This window comes from Lissotriton vulgaris, chromosome 3_1 (genome assembly GCF_964263255.1).
Source record: "Lissotriton vulgaris chromosome 3_1, aLisVul1.2, whole genome shotgun sequence".
In the NCBI taxonomy this organism is placed as follows: domain Eukaryota; kingdom Metazoa; phylum Chordata; class Amphibia; order Caudata; family Salamandridae; genus Lissotriton; species Lissotriton vulgaris.
In genome coordinates, this window is record NC_141689.1 from 718,395,544 (window position 1) to 718,412,207 (window position 16,664).

Consider the following 16,664-nt stretch of genomic DNA (forward strand, 5'->3'; position numbering starts at 1 on the left):
AACCAACCATCTGCTGCAGGCCACTCACCCGAACCGACCCAGCCCCCCGCAGTCGGCGCTGCAGAGATCTACAGCATTGGAACTCAACGGGATCTGACAAATGAGATACAAGGCCTACTGCGGAGAGCCTGACATCTCATGATCAACCATGTGTTCAATGCCAGCAATCAAGCAGCTGTCAAATACAAGAGCAGACACAAACCAAAGACTCCTCAACAGCATTATTTACTGGCGCAGTTCTACCCTACCTGATTCTGTTTGAAATATTCACTAACACAACTGCAGTCTCGGAGACAAAATGCACAACCAATGTTCATCTTAAAATTTGTTCAAGTGTGTTGATATTTCATACATAGAAGCTGAGCTGACTGCCCAGTAGATCACACATTTCCATCCTGGTAAACTGCGCTGTTCCCTCTGACTCACAGGGAAGGCGTTAGTGAACACAATTTTCATCTTGTTATTCTTGGATGTAGGTTCTCTTTAGATGACCCTAACACAACCACTGTCAATACACATACAATACCATGCACACACCAATGATTCTCAATGTTAAGCAGACACACAGCTAAACTCTGGCTGCTTACAATTAAGAATCATTGGTATGTGCGTGAAATATATGTGTTTTGGTATAGATAGGAGGTTGGGATATGTGAGCAAGATGTAAGTAATGAATGCATGTGTGGTGGTATTGGTACATTTAGGGAGTCGCATTTGCTACGTGGATGTATGGAATATGAATTTATACATTATAATTAAAATTTGAGTTTGAGGGGTTTGATTGAGTAGAAGTGAGTCAATTGAAATATGACTGTAGAGAGTGTATTTATAGTATAGATCATTTGGAGATAGTTAGTTTAATTAATGTGGGAAGGATATAATAGTTATGGACCATTTTTAAGTACCAGAGATGACAATGGGAAGTAACAGTGAAAAGTGCTGCAGTCGGATATATTTTTTTTTAAGATTGTAGTGTAGGGGTGAGCCTACTGCTACAGGTCGTGATGAATAAAAGGTGTACTGCCCGATTGAGGTCTACCATCTCCACAGAATATAAAAATGACACCGATGTCAATTACAAGCTTTAAAACGAATCGGGAAAATAATAACCCAAGTAGATCACAATTCGTATTTGTTCCATAACAAATTGACAGGGTCAAATTGGCATAAACGTTATGTAATAATGACTTTATTTTATTTGGGGGTTTTGTAAAGTGCTACTAGCCATCCTTATATGGCCTCTAAGCATTTTGAGAGTTGAGTTATGTAAGAGGAGGCAGTAAAATACATTTAGGAATAAATACTGCAGTTGGTAGTGGGGTAACAATCAATCACTGACATAATATAAATGGACAGTATTGTGAGATGTCTTGTCCTAAAACATGATCCTTAAAGGAGCAAGAGTCCTGGTAACCCAATTGGAGGGGCGGGCCGAACTTTGGAGCCTGACCTGGAAAGGCATAAGATACAACTGATGTAAAGGCCAGCATGGAGACAGGATGGTTATCCAAGCATCAGGATGCAGAGGTTCAATTGTAATGATTTTCCAGGCTCAGATAAAAGGGCAGGGAGCTCCACAGAGAGCAGCCGTGAATGTGGATGGATCAGCCGCCACAGCTCCTGTACATAACCTGTCAGCTCGACAATACGAACCTCCTGGCAGACCAGAGGTATCGGACAGGTTGGTAAGAAACAAACACGCAGTTTGGTACACAGTCCTGTAGTTCCTCTAAATGTTTTGTAGGACATCCTTTCATTTACCGGGAGAACACTGAGGGTCAATGTTGACCAATTTCCATATGCAGTCCTAGCTCAATAAACTGTACGTCTTCAAGCACTTTGCCAACTCCTTCCCGACGTTCTGTCATTGATTTTGTCTTGTTTTTCAGAAAGATTCTTGCCTCTTTGGAGAATTAATTTCTTGACAACATGGCACTTGAGTGCATCGGTGGATCTTCACATGATAACGTTCTGAAAACAGTGACTTGTCAGCATATTAAATATATTTCTTACTACAGTGCAACAAAACACATATCAAGGTTTCCTAGCACTATAACCGAAAGAACCTAAAATAACAGCTTCGTACTAAGCCCAGCACTGTGTAAAAGGAAAGAAACCAAGATATATTCTTCTAAGGACATTAAAATAACATCATCTTTATGATTTTTCCTGTATACGGTACGGTACGGTTCATTACAGGCAGAGCTCTAGAGGAAGAGCGTTTGATAGTTTGGGCCCCAGAACTGAAAACTCGCCTCCAATTCGTGTCCCTATTAAGAAATGACTCATTGCTCCGAAGAGTTCTTCTAGTTGTATACCAACTCAATCCCTTCTTCAAGATCTTAGGAACACTTTACCCTCTCTTCCACGCTGAGATTATTTGTCACCGTTTTAGCAGCTGCTAAGTTATGTTTGTTTAGAAACTCTATGTATGCACACAAACTGATGCATGAGGAGTGGTTGAAAAATTAACGTTCAAGGCCACCCTTAAGGGAATTAGCTACAAACTAATTTTTTCAGCTCCCAATATCTGACCGTATTTATTCATAGTGACACAAGCGCTCCTTCTTAGAGAGGATTGCTGCACTGTCCCCTGTACTCCTAAACGTTTCCCTAAGCTAGGCTCAGAGGAACAGTTCCTCTCTAGTTCATCTGGAATTAGTTGCATCCTTTACATAGGAAGACTTGAGAAATACCCCTGTTGTTGCAAAGTAATTGCTGCTTCATCTTGCAATCTTTGATTGCTCGCCTCTGCTGTTTCCCCCTGTTTTTTGTTTATATCTTGGAATGTTGTTTGGTTTGCTCCCTTTATACAGAGCTCGCCACTCATGTCAATCCTTTTATTCTCCCCTACCCATTGGCGGCTCCTTTGCAACAGCGGAGGAGCGTTGCCCCACTGCCTGGTGCAGAGGCGACAAATGAAAAATAAACTATGTTCCTGCAGGAGTGGCATGGGAGGGGTGATGAGGAGTGCTTGTGCACTCCCTACGTGCGCATATGTGTTTATCCGGCCGTCTCAGGCCGACCAAAACACTCATGCGCACTTACGTTTCTCCAACTCAGCTGCATTTAGCAGCTGCGCTGGAGAAACCCCTCAGACTCCCTCACCTGAGAATCTTTCCAGCCTACTCAGGCCAATCCCCGCGCTGCTCTGCAGCACAGGGATTGGACGGGAGTCTGCCCCAGGGAATGCTGGGACCAGGAAGAGGACAGAGAAGCGACGCAGGAGGTAGCCGGCAGCTTCAGGTACGTTTTTAAAATTGTATTATTACTAACATGTGCCCGGGTTCTCCGTGCGCTCCTCCTCACCCCCCTTTGTTAGTGGCAGCCATCACTGCCCCTACCTACCACTACCCATCAACCCCTGGCCACCCTTCATCCCACCCATCCTGCCAACGCCAGCTTTGCTTTATTTTTTTAGACTTGTGTTGCGGACGTGTATTTGCATCCTTAGTCCATTAAGATGTTTGACGGATTCTGGATGTAAACGCCTATAAGCGGATACAATACTATGCTTTTTCTTATCGTTTCTGATGTGTGTATCCTGCTCAATGCCAAGGTTAATACTCCATGGTTTAAAATGAATGATTTTGAACACGATTCTTTTATCAGTAGGGGGAGACTGGAGTTATTTCAGTAATGGAGACACTTGCCTTATCTGGGGCCTCCCGCTACTGTTCTGGCATAATTTTGGAAGATGTAAAGCTAATTTATGAGGCCATTAGATAAAACTAGATAGAGAGCACTGCAGTAATCGTGCCTGCATTGTATTAAAGCAGCGACTGCCGTACAACGTCTTTCCTTCATATGATATTGTAGCGTAGACCTGTATCTTATGATTTAAAAAGAACAGTCAAAAGGGACTACTGTCACTTGTTGTTGTTTGAACTGGAGATCAGCGTAGATCTTTACTCCAAGGACAGTCAAGAACCAACCCCCTTGGCTAGCAATTACTACTCCAGATTTCTGGGGTCCCACCAATTATCAATATCTCCGTCTTTATCAAATTTAGTTGCAACCCTTTTCCTCCTCAATTCCTTTATTCCCCAGCGCACGTGTTTCAACGTGTCTGTCAACAACTCACTAGCCTGGAGATGGACAATTAATTGTCATCCACCTTAGCATATAATAGAATGAAAGGATCTGACCGGGGTAGCGATCTGACAAGGGTAGCCAATGTGGCCATACAGACATTAAAAATGTAGGGGACTGCAGCTCTTTGATGGGCAGTACAAGGGGTGGTGTCAATATTAGAGGAGAAAGGAGGCCTTAAGAAACCTGGATTATGTCTGCCAAATAAACTAACAAAATATAAGGGCAGTATCTACTAGCCCCATCATATGGTCTACCCAGCAAATCCAGTCTTGTTCCCAATGGGCTAAAGATTTCATCCAATATTAAATACTAATTTACAATATAATTGATCAAGGCAGACCCATATAAAAGGGTCTCCGTCACAGTTTTACTTTTAAGTAAAGCTATCTTTTCAGAGTAGCACAGGGCTGGTCTAAATCTCTGCCAAGCTCACTGGAGTAGAACTTTAACTTGGGCAGAGAAAATCCTCTGGCATAATTTGGTAGAGCACCTGTCCTGCTAAACTCGTGGTTCCCCAGCCTCATTTAGTAGTGGGGTAATATATGGGTTTCCATCACCAGAGCCTTAGTTGGCTTCATCACCAGAGGACTGCCAGGTCAGTGGCGGTCACCCCAACCGGTGTGGGCGGACGTCCATCGCTGATTTTGTTAGTAGGGAATTCTAGGGCAGTCTAGCTGGGTGACTGGAACCAGAGGGAACGACTTCAAACACAGCATGATCCACCCTACACAATTCTGCAAAGAGTAGCCAATAAATAATTTAATATGGCAAGGCATTTCTCACACACAAAACACATTCCGACCAGTGCCACAGAGCGCACATTCATCTGACCACACTGATAACCTAGTATTTTAACACATTACTACAAAGTATTGTTATACTTGTAGAACTAGTGTTCTCAGGCAGCGATGGTGAGCAGCTGTTTGGCAAGAATACTTTTGCTCTCTTTTCATGCATCAAGTCAATGGCACATCCCTAAAGATGCCAAACACTGCAAGTGATTGGAAGATAACTGTGCTGCATCAAAGCACCTGAGCACCTGCAGGTTATAGAGGTTTTTTAAGTTTAATTGAAGGCACAGTTCCGGACAGTAGAACAAAGCAGGACACTTTCAGGAAATTAAGACAATGTTTGGTTTCTCCTTTTGGGCATATGTTTTCTTTGCAGTACAGACATTACGTTCAGATCAAGTACACATTTTTACAAGACATTTCAAGGTTTACAGTCAGGATGTCTTTTCTTACTGCAGGAACAGAACATGCAGCAACAGCGTGCTACTAGTGTTGTCAAAATAACAGAAAATTGAACAGGCAGATCCTATAGTGTGTCTCCCACTTACCTGAGAACATAGACCTCTTTGTTTTCAATTCTACCACCGAAAGAAAAAATTGACATATATGTTTGAGAAGTAAACACAAAGGCAAAAGGCCAAGGCACATTTTGTTTGAAGAGAAACAGTAAATATTTTCCTGAAGTATAAAGCTGTTAAGGAGCATTGACCAGGTATATGTATAAATACCTCATACCTGCAAATATTACATGTGCCTGTGCACCTGAGTTAAGTAAACTAAAACTGCAAGTGAACAGAGCCCTCTGTTTGTGGCACTGATCTCTGAGCGGCTGCAGTGTTTACAATGCACAACGTCAACCCGAAGAGCCAAAGCAGTGGGAAGTTTGCCTCAGGCTGTCATGTCAAATCCCATGACAAGCCCCTCGAGGGGATGAGATACACCACTGAGCAGTGACTGCTAACTGAAAAGCCTGTGCGGCCACCATACCTCTGGACCATACATCAAAGCACATCTGAAGTGTCTCTGTTTGGCCAGAACAAAGGCCAGACCATTGACGGTGAACTGAGAGAGTGACAGCTGTGGATCCGATAGCGAGCTCTGACCCATTCCCCATCAACCGGAGAACTGCGTTGATATATCTTCTTAAATAGCAGACTAACATGGCCACCGTTAAAATTAATTTCATATTTCCCTATACTAATTCCCACTAATCCTGTTTGGGTTCAGCAGTAGTGTGTTACCCGCTGAAAAGCACTTCAACACCTCATCAGGCATAGCAAGGGCTTTATAAATTCTATCCCTCCACCATCTTATTCAATCCAAATAACAGACTAACATGTCCACTGCTTAAATTAGTTTCATATTCCGCTATACTAATTCACCACTAATCCTTTTTGAATTGTGGAGTAGCGCGCTATTCGCCAAATAAGCGCATCGACGCCTCGTCACGGGTAGTAAGAGCTATATTATTGCAATTACAATTACACATACTACCCTGCAAAATGTCTTAAGAAAAAAACTTAAGACCATACCTCAGGTGCAGATGGAATGCGTACGGATACAACTGAGAAAACTGCATTCGCTTTTCGTCTTTAGCCATAGACGTGTCTTTTAAGAAACGCCTGTACAGCGGGAGCAGATACTAGTGGTACGAGTGACGAGTAAGATCTTCACTTTACCTTGCACAAAAGATTCCAAAGAAAGCCGGGCCTGCTATCTAGACGCATTTATAGGTTATTTTACTTGGTCTGGACCAGCTCAGAACATGGATTTAGGTCTTTTACATTTAGGAAAAGGTTATCCACAGCACTCTTAACTGCTATAATTGCTAAAGAAGCAGCAGAACTGGCTTGGTGCCAAGGGAAGCGGCTAAGCAGGCACACTGAAGCAGGCCATCGCTATTGTCATATACCTTCAACCATTTCATTACCTCAACTGGTAACCCTTCTCATCGAATATCTGCATGACCTGGGACTTTTATCTGCTCAACACCTACAATGGTTGTCTTTATCTAGGAGAAGACTTGGGAGCACACACGCAAAGGGGCAAGTAACATATGCAGTAAGACAGTCTGTGCTGGTGTTACACATCCCTAAGAGGGCAGTGACCACTGCTGTGACTAGCAGATTTATATGCACGTTTTTGTCACTTACTTTAATTAAGGGTCTATTTATTTATTTATTGAAGTCCAAATCTAGACATGCCCAACAGGTAGATGTCTAATGCAATTCTTTTTGAACTATGGACTGAAACGTTTTTGTCAATTATGTGAATTTTAGTGCAGGTGCATTTATTATGTAGATTAATCCATGGTTCCCATATTTATTCACCTCAAATCAGGCTTTAGTGCTCTACGGGCAGTGTTTTTCCGGCGAGTCGCTTCTTCAAGGTTCTTACACGTAACATGCTGAATAATAAAACCCCATCTGTTTGCACTTCTACCTGCTTGTATTCATGATTCTGAAGTGTTTCATTCTACTTCTCGGTCTGTATTCCTGTGGATATTAAAGATTTCTCAAGTTGCAAGGAGTGTGCAGCCCAGGCACCTGGCAGGCAGGGATGTCTGAGCGAAGAGGAAAGGCACCAGAGGACATAAATATTTCAGCACCTGGATATTGGTGAACATCACTCACTGCTTCCTTTTCATTAAGCTGAGCTGATCAATCAGCAACCTTATCCCGACCCTCTAATTCCAGCTCCGAAGGAGGTTAAGAAATGGACATCTTAAAAAAAAAAAACACACACAACTCTCTTTCGCTCTTCTTTAACAGCGACTAACTCTAACTCGAGAGGAAAGCCTTTTCGGATTATTCTATCCTTTCTCCTCGTATAAACTCAATTTTAGAATGCAAAGTCCACGTTTACATCAAGGTTTATGGCTCCATGTACAAATTGGGAATACAATAAAGAAATGATGATAAAAGCGGCAGCACAGCAGTGTAATGCTCTCTTCATCTGAATCCAGACACACAGTTGCCATTATTGAAGAGTGAGAGTAAGGTGCAACATTTTAGTGCTTTCTATAAACCAAATTCCCTCCTTGCAATTCAGATTCTACCTCTGGTTAGAGAAGTATATGACTTGTAAAGCACCATCAGTGCTTAGAAAGGGTTTTGAAGATAATCAAAAAGAATGAAGGGAGACAGGACCACATTTGTTTAGAGTGCTGAAGATAAACACCATATTGGATGGGTCTGTAAAATTTTTCCCTTTGATGTGCCTCTGAAGAAGGCACAAGGGCTATTCACAAATTGTAAACGTACATGTGAGTAAACCTATACATGTAACCTTACTCTTACATTTTTGAGTAATTTTACTACTTTGTGCTAAGCACCATTTCCGAGTGAAAAGTTACTCAAAGGTGTAGCCTTACATGACCCCACCCCCTGAAGTAGGGGCTGGAGTCAATGAAAACATCAAACACAACCTTAAATCAGGGCAGAGATCTCCATATTGTAAAGCATATGGAAAAGTTTCTTAAACTTTAAAAAAATTGATAAAATATTTGTAAGTGAAGTATTATTTACTTTTATATATTTATTTTAAATGTAGAACAATATAATAAAATGTGGCTGTATTACTTACTTAATTTATCATTATTTTAAATATGTTAAATTTAAATACAATTATTTTTACAAAGTTTAATTATAAAAATTCCTACTTAAAATAAAAAAATCGTATGTATTTAAAATTATTACAAAATTATGTGTGGTGTTAACTGTAATTTCTTTATTTTAATACATATTAATGTTACATTAGTCTTTACATTTAAAAAAGGTCAATAAAATATTTTGAATTATTATGTTTTATTTTTAGAATTTGCCATTAAATAACATTTTATTATATATGTAAACAGTGTGTGTGTGCGCACACACACAAACACACACACACACAATATATGATGATTGGTTTTAGTGCCTCCCTCCATTATATTCTCTCTGGGGTGATATTGCAGTATCTATGAGTGGCCATGGGTGGTGTTGGGCTTACTCCAGCTCTGAGCTGCAGTACATTTATAATTGTTTTGGGTCCTTTCTGGTGATTGTAACTATAGAAGGGCAGTTTGCGATTAGGAAAGGGTTTACTCTTTTGTGAGTGGCTGCATGTCTCTCACTAAACTTCTACCTAATGCACACTAAACCCCTCCTTAGTCCTCAAAACCCTTACTCTTTAGTAGTAAGTATTCTCACTTTCCATCACTCCCCTCTGTCCCTGCCACATTTAATACTAAAACATATGCTTAAGCTTGCAGAAACTCCGCAGTCAGGGCAAAGATCTCTGCCCGGAAAAGACAGCGGAGGCATAAACCTCAGCAGGTAGGTATGTGAATAGCATTTGGAAATATGTTAGTAGAACTACTGTAGTACTACTAAATGTACTACAAAATATAGTCTGTGAATAGGCCTCACAGACTGTCTAAATATTACCGGATTTTCCATTACGGTTGAGAAATATGGCTGTGATACTGATTGGCACCTAATATTGGGTTGTGTCAGCCTAATCACCGGACAGTAATAACTTTTGTGAGGTTTATGTTGAGGGTCAGAATCCAATAAAGTTGAGGGTCAGAATCCAATAAAAGGTGTTTTGTGTGGTGACTGGTTCCTTATGGGTTTTGGTGTTATCAGCCCACAGGTTGAAGGCACCTTTGCCCAGAAGGTGATTTTTTTGTAGGTTATACCTACATACGAGGAGGTCTAGGAAGTATTTTTCCAATTTTTTTGTGGTTGTGGTGCAAGATACATTATAGGAATAGTGGTGTGAAATGTGTAATGGCTCCCCATGAGAGAACTTGTAGTGATTTATTCATCTGTGCTAGGACGTCATTGTCTCCCCTGGATCTGCGTCTGGAGGATGAAGCGTGAGCTTGAGGCATTGAAAAAGAGGCCCCATTTATATCAAATAGTCATATTTACGCGACAGTCAAGTGTGCAGAGTTACATAAGGTTGTTCTCAGTGGCATGGATAGAGGCTATTCAAGTACTAGTCCACTGTGGTGATGGAAAGAGTGTTTTCTTCTGATAAAGGCAGGGTCACTTTTTCAGGGAATAAATTCTACTTGTCAGAAACATTGCCTTCTCACTTATTCCATCTATTATTGGCTCTAGCGGAGCAGACTGGACCTTTTCAGCATCTTTAAGTATTGCAGAGGGATTTCTATAGGAATTTACATTGCAAACTCTTGGATTCTCGGCTCGCCTGCATCAGGTTTCCCCGATGAAAGGTTCTGCACAATGCTTGGCGCAGTGAGCTCCTTCCCTTGTTAATGGCTCTCTTGAGGGCGGCCATGTGCCATACGTGCTCTCATGGGAATAGGTCACCTCCTTTAAACAAAGGGTCTTTTGATCTTGCAAATGTGTGCATGATGAGACCAATTATAAATCAGCATTTCCAATCAAAAATCATCTATCTGTTAATGTGGAGCTGAATCTCCAAAAAATGAGTACGTGTAGGGGTTGCCATATTTTCAAAATGCAGTCATCTTTGTATATTTGCTATCATTTGCTGGAGTAAACAAAAAATAATAAATTGAATAAAGTTTATATTGATTGAAAAATCTTTGAAAACTAGGCATCCTTCTACTCCCATCAGCTTAGTGGTAAAGGAAACAAAGTAACATATGTTGCATTGTCACAAAGAAAAAGGCTACCCAACATCATTTTAAAATGGCGGGGGTGGTCTTGGGAGATTTTACTATCTAGTTTCACACTAGATCCATTTTGTATTCACTGCAAATGCTTGTGTTTACCCTCAGTAGAGGTGAGGCAACCTATAGAGGGTCGCGCAGGGCGCATGCTCTGTTCCGGCTTTGAAAGCCAATACCTGGACAAGCCACAGATGCTCGCCCCCCTCCCCTACTCAGCTTTGTAAACAATCAGCAACTTGTAAATTTAGATAGGAAGCGGCTATAATACAGTATGGCTGTGAATACATTCGGAAATGTGTGTTTTACTCTTAACACTGAACTTGTAGCTTTAATTAAACAGCTCCTGAAAACAAGATTCGTGCCCTGGCTATGACCTTAAAATGTCTTGTTGAATTTATTTTAATGCTTGTATGGAAAGTCGAGGCTTCTGCTGCAATAGTTAATAAGATGCGAAGTCAGAGAGAGCCAGGCATAGTGACCTGGAAATGGATGCTCGGATAGCTCTACATTTAAGTGTGTGCTAAGAGTGACAACACCGATGCATTTATTAATCCGAGTAGTTTGATGGAAACCCTTTATGCTCGATTTGAAGATAATGGTTTGCAGTTGAATCATACACATCTTACATAACAACTTCTCGAAGATTATATGGGGACAATTGTGTGTTGTGTGATGTGCATAGTTTAACAATACAGAAATCAAAGCATTCTACGTTCCTGTAAATCTAGAGAAATAACTCCTGTGGTTGCACCTTAGACTGTGTGACCTGAAAACCAGTGCACAAATCTCGAGTATCCCAGAAGGCCAAATGGTGTGATACTGGACAAACTATTTTCACTGTCCTTGACTGATAAATTTGGAGCAACAAAAAGGACATCCTCCCAAGGTAAACCCTGAACTAAAAGTGCAATTTATATATGTTTAACAGTGTGTAGAATATTAAATGATAAGCACGAATGTGAAAAGATGTTGAACATTTTTTGTAATTTTAAGCAGTCAACATATTTTGACAGGTCATCTACTGCGTGATTTACTTGCTAATTCTTCGCTGGCGAGTGAGAACCCTGGCTGGGCCACGGCTTGGCTCTCCCTATGAATTTGGTGATGGATCCATGACTACCTCAAAGTTCTGGCTGGTAGGTGTTCCCAACAGACAACATTCATCACTCGATTGGGAACACACATGTACCCATTCACTTCCAAAATTTACAACTGCAGAAAATCTGGCCACTCATAGGATTTTCTGCGGTTGTTTTATCCGTTAATGTGAAGGTCAGCAGGTCAGGTCTTCCCGGGTACCTCTTTGCATTCACATAAGCGAGCTTATTCGGACTAAAGTGAACCTCAGGTGCACTCGTGGTTCTGTGAATCGCCCCTATGCCTGTCCAGTCCATGGAAACCGTGTTGGTGCAAGGGAACACTCTCAGATCTGCTGACACAGTCATACTGCGCTGGACATCCCAAAGACTTTCACAATGTCCTTCAAACCACTTTTAGTCTTTGAGCACAACTGCTGGGTGAGGTAGCATGGCGCCTGTTGCACAGATCGGTTTGATGCTTTTCTGGAAAATGTATTATCAATAGCATATACTGGAAGTTTTATTGTCCTGCTGACACACTCTTACTTTTAGGAGTGCATTCTGTTTAGTCAGTCCTTTCAGTTTATTCACTCTCACATAAAGGTCTAGTCACAGACTATCAGCAATTGGAGCCCGAGGCAAAACATTCAGTCACTATCCTCAATGTTTTTCCATTTCCATCGTTTTATTTTTTCCCCTCATTTTTCGTGCCTTACTTAATGTCACACCCTATGCAAGTGCCTTGTTCGCCTATATGGATGCGCCACCCCTGGTTCCATGTTAGCAGCTTTTTGGAAAACTTCAGCTGATGATGATGTTCAAAAAGGATGAAGATGTCCAGAAGGGATAAAAATGTACGGTTCAGTAGACCAGCACGACCCCGGCTCCACTTTTTCTGCCAGGTCTGGATGATCAGTGGACTAACGCATCCAATGCCGAAGTCTATGTTTGACTTCCTGGTCACTTATTCAAATCCTGGTAGATACATAGCATTTTATCCTTCCAAGGTTGTTAAAATAAGTGCACTTGGATGGGTGAAAGTTCTGCAGTGCTAATGAAATAAAATTAAATGGGAAGTGACGTATGGGATAGAATAAGACATGGTTACTTATTGGTTGAACAAATAGGTATATCTTTAAAAATGTCTGCAAGGGTGGTCAAAAGGAGATCACGCAAGAGTTAAAACAGAAGCGCAATGTCCATGATTTGCTGGCTGTGCTTGTTTGAGAGACACTGGAGGAGGATAGTTCCTATATTATCATACTCACACTCACACATTCTTTAAGATCTTTTCTAGAGATATTGAGTAAGGAATCAGGGTTGCTAAAAAACTCAGGCCTACCCAAGTCTATTGTGAGATTGCAGATGCAATTCAACCAAGGAATCTTTCTCACCTGATCCAGACCCATAGAGTCTTTAATTATATATAGGTTTAATCCTAGATCAGGTGATGTCCCGACTCTATGCCCTAGTAGCATTGGTTCCATTTTTATCACATCTGTGATATAGCGGATCCCCAATTCGCTATGACAATTAAAAACAGATGAACTTTTGGGAGTAGCTAAAATCAATCCTAAGAAAGCATTCTCTACTACTTGAATGGGTAAAACATCAAGGAAACCCCAGACCCCTGCTCCATATATGGCTATACTAGTACACTTTGCCTGATATATTTTCAATAAAATCTCCGGCGGCCTCTTGCCCATCTTTTTGGCGAAAATCATCACTGCCGCCGTCGACCTCTTGAATAATAAGGCCTTGTTCTTTATTGCTGATCCCTAGGAACCTGAGTCCTCCAATAAGATGCCAAGATAGGAGAACGTTTTTGTAGGTTCAATTTAATCTTCCCCAGTTACAAGGGTACAAGACCTGCTCTTACCCTTAGCACAGGACATGACGAATGTTTCCTTGACATTGAGCTTCAAACCCCTATTGTCCATGAAGTCATTGTAAGTACTTACCCCCAGATTCATCAAAGTAACGCTTTGCGAGTCCTTAATAGCGAATTTTAAGGATTCGCTATTAAAGACTCGCAAAACGGGATGCATGTAGAAATCGCTATATTTTATGCGATATCTACTGCTTCCTTATTTGCAATTCGCTAATTGCTAATCGCAAATAAGGAATGGCTTTCCCATTAATTTCTATGGGCCTAAAGGCCCATAGGAATGAATGGGGAGCCATTCCTTAATTGCGATTAGCAATTAGCGAATCGCAAATAAGGAAGCAATTTCAAGGGTACCAGGGTGTCCACAGGACACTCTGTAGCACCCCTGAAATGGAAATGTACACTGGTGTTGCGCACACACATGTCCAAAGGACATGTGTGTGTAACATATAACTTAGAAAAATGCACTAAAGTGCATTTTTCTAAGTTTTTGCTATTTACCACGTAGTTAGACTTCGCGGTAAATAGCGGCCCCAGATTGCGAATTCGCAATTTTAAAATGGTTCATGAATTGCATTTAAGGAATCTCAAATTGAGATTCCTTAAATGCACTTAATCGCATTTTAGCGATTTCTAGAATTGAGATTTTTGCATTTGGGATGATGAATCCCAAATGCAAATATAGCGCTCGCAAAGGGCCAGATTCTCAGAATCTGGCCCTTTGCGAGCAGATTTCGGTTTGATGAATCTGGCTGTAAAAGCCTTTTGGAGTCCAAGCTGGGTTCTGGCCATTCAAACAGCATTTTCTGCATATAAGAGTGAGACAATCTTGTTATTATTAACTTGCGGCAAAATAGGTACTTACCCGTACTTATCTGAGGACTACTACAAGAAAGACAATCAAGGCAGGCTTACCAACTGTGGCAGGGGGAATTATCGGAGACGAAGGAATTATACAACTTTTTCTGACTCCTCCTACAGTTCAGAGAGTGAAACCGATCAAGCTGGTTCCAGCACAGGGTACGGACACCAAGAATATGGCTTGCCACAGCAGAGCCCACATTTTTTAGGATCGGGAGGATGGCGACCGCCGAGAGGATGAGGGAACTACTGGGCACGCGGCCAACAACGAGGACAACAGCCGTCCAACATGAATTGGAATGGGGGCCTCGGAAGAGGCCCCAAGCAGGTCCGTTTGCACCCGGAAGAACACAGGGAGATCTCCACGAGAAGGAATAGTGTACCAATGGTGAACCCGGTACTCCACCCAGTGGTCAACATCCTAACATACCAATTGAAGGATGAAGAACAACGCCTTCTTAGCAAGGGTCTGTCCTTTGTTCCTACTGCCTTTCCGAATAAATTCTCTATCAAAACGGAACTACATACGTTTTTCCGCAAGATACGCCTTTGCTATTTTTTCAGGAATAACATCTCTCCAACAAAGGTCTCCTACACGGGTCTGCAGACTCCATCCATTTTTGTGCCACCCAGACATGCAATGACTAATAAATCTTGGCATACGAAAGTGTAGTATTGAGAGATGTATGTAAACTCCTGGAGGAACTCAAACACACAAAATTTAACATCAGCATAATTGAGAATTTAGCTATCACATCCTTGAAGGAGAACAAACTTGTGGTAATTAAACCTGCGGACAAGGGCGGTGCCATCGTCGTGCAGGACAGAATCAATTACCAAGATGAAATTCTGAGACAACTTCAAGATGGGGTCAGTTATAAGAAACTCAACTCTGATCCATCAAAAGACCTAGCTCATGAGATCATGTTGGTAATCCGGAATGGTCTGGAACAAGGATTTCTGAGCGATTTGGAGAATGAATACTTGAATCCAAAACACCCACATTTGCCAACAATTTATACACTACCGAAAATACACAAAGACATGATCAACCCGCCGGGACGTCCGGTTGCGGATCTACCCTCGAACCGTTGTGTAAATATGTTGACCATTTCCTGAAGCCCATTCCAGAAGGAACTCAGACATACCTCCGCGACAAGATGAAAACCATTAATTTGGTGGATGGCCAACCTTTTGACTCAACCAAACAACTGTTGGTTAGGTGTGACATCGTCTCCCTATACACCAGTATTCCGCAACAGTCTGCCCTGGATGTACTGGACCGTTCCCATGAGGCACAGGTTCAGACTGATTTGCATATAGCCATGTCTGAACTGGGGTGGCAGAGTGGGCTAAAGAACGGTGATGGATTAATCCCAGATCTTTTGACTGGGTGTGAGTGTTTGATTGATTCAGATGCTCCGTCCATCACCACCCCCTTTTGTCCCGCTTTTGGCCGCCATAAGTGTGGCAGGGTATGCTCAGACGTGAGTCCCTTGCTCACTTTGCCACTGGATTCAAGCAAGCCGGGCTGAAGACGGCTGGAATGCCAGAAACCGGTCCTCGGAAGCTTGGTTCTGGTCCAGGGAAGACATGGCTTGGCAGTTCGGGCTGGACTGTTCCCATGAGGCACAGGGTCAGACTGATTTGCATATAGCCATGTCTGAACTCGGATGGCAGAGTGGGCTAAAGGACGGTGATGGATTAAACCCAGATCTTTTGACTGGGTGTGAGTGTTTGATTGATTCAGATGCTTCGTCCATCACCACCCCCTTTTGTACCACTTTTGGCCGCCATAAGTGTGGCAGGGTATGCTCAGACGTGAGTCCCTGGCTCACTTTGCCACTGGATTCAAGCAAGCCGGGCTGAAGACGGCTGGAATGCCAGAAACCGGTCCTCGGAAGCTTGTTTCCGGTCCAGGGAAGACATGGCTTGGCAGTTTGGGCTGGACTGTTCCCATGAGGCACAGGGTCAGACTGATTTGCATATAGCCATGCCTGAACAGGGGTGGCAGAGTGGGCTAAAGAACGGTGATGGATTAAACCCAGATCTTTTGATTGGGTGTGAGTGTTTGATTGATTCAGATGCTCCGTCCATCACCACCCCCTTTTGTACCGCTGGATGTAACGGAGGCAGCTCTCAACCCGGCACCTTGGGTTGTATCGACGGATTTAATCATTGCCCTTCCTAGAATTGCTATGATGCTTAATTTCTTTGTGTTTCAAGATACCTTCTATTTGCAGACAAAGGGAGTAGCCATGGGGGCAACTTTTGCCCTAGATCTGGCCATTATTTATATGTAT

General features: G+C 42.1%; 1 protein-coding gene across 2 annotated transcripts in view; it reads right to left on the minus strand.

The window, feature by feature from the left end:
- The window catches only part of MCC (MCC regulator of Wnt signaling pathway), a 1,280,822-nt gene that overhangs the window by 443,565 nt on the left and 820,593 nt on the right, over positions 1-16,664 (minus strand). The gene's annotated exons all lie outside the window — the stretch shown is intronic.